Source organism: Panthera tigris, chromosome E1, assembly GCF_018350195.1.
Source record: "Panthera tigris isolate Pti1 chromosome E1, P.tigris_Pti1_mat1.1, whole genome shotgun sequence".
Lineage (NCBI taxonomy): Eukaryota > Metazoa > Chordata > Mammalia > Carnivora > Felidae > Panthera > Panthera tigris.
The window spans coordinates 56,067,334-56,068,750 of NC_056673.1; positions in this window are offsets into that span (position 1 = coordinate 56,067,334).

Genomic DNA, 1,417 nt, shown 5'->3' on the forward strand with positions numbered 1-1,417 from the left:
ATTCTTTGTGTACACTTGAGGCCAGATCACAAAGTTAAAGCCTTGCGATAGAGCATCCGCTGTCCTGGAGGGAGTAGAACGTGGGCTTCTCAATTCTAAGTTGGGTGATTTCCAGAAGGATGTTACCCCTTGCTCCCGCTACTACTACATTAGCTCTGGCCAGAGCGTCAGCTCCCCGGGTCCTCATGGTTTCATTTCAGATCCCTGAGACTTGGCATCATGCCAGGCATGTATCAGGACCCACTAAATGGCAACGGAAAGGGCGTATATGAATATATTCTAATTCTAATCTGAGGAAATATATTCTACTGAATGCTTCTGCTAAATAAGTACATATAAACACAGGAAAATGAACATTCACTGGACATATAAATGGAATTTTGGAATTGAAAAGGACCTCCCTTAGCTGTTGGATCCAAACCTCCCTTTTTCCAACTGATGACAGAGGCCCAGAAAGGACTAGTCATCTGTCCGACATTATGAATAAGGCCTGGTTTCCTGAGTAATAGTCTACGGTTCCTCCTCTACCATTTCACGATCTGATAATTAAGTTCTTGCTCAAAATGCCCCTACGTGGGACTCTCAACAGAAGGCGACATGTGTGCTGGAAAAAGCTAATGTGCTCAAAGTCTTGACTGTGGTTAGGGAATCTTTCAAGTCATTAGGAAAAGGGATAAAAATGTCAGGGAAACGTCCCTGCAGGGAAATACAATTGTACAACGAAGCAAATTATCTTATTGCCTCATAGGAACAGAACCAACAAGCAATTCCAGCTCGCTGCCCAAAAGACACTGCCCCTTCCTGCTACATTCAGTCCTGCCCTGGATTAGACGGAAGGTTTAAAAGGTCTACCTGACATGTGTGCTATAACTAGAATTGTAATTTTATTATTTTTTTAAATGTTTATTTTGAAAGAGAGAATGCACGCACAGGGGAAGGACACAGAGAGAGAGAGAATCCCAAGCAGATTCTGTTGTCAGTGCAGAGCCCAACACGGAGCTCGATCTCACAAACCAGATCATGACCTGAGCCAAAATCGAGTCGGACGCTTGACCGCCTGAGCCACCCAGGCGCCCTGTGGCCAGGTAAGTTTAAATGCTGGGTAGAAAGGTCCAGTGCAGCCCTAGGTAATGCAATACATGTGTCACCTACTACCCATGAAAAAGCATGGCGAGTTCTATTTTTTTTTTTTTTTAACTTAGATTTTTAAATCTACTATTCCGACAAGGACTGGATTCCGTTGCTTAGGAAGGGGATGGAACCTACAGGCGGAGACTCACGTCTAGGGCTTGAGACCAGCCGTGGACCTGGAACACCTTTTATTTTGTACCCGCTGTCTCCTGCACAGCCTGGACAGAAGTCAGTCACCGGGAAGGCAGGAGAGTGGGCGGCTCTGCAAGGCAGCGAACAGACCGGC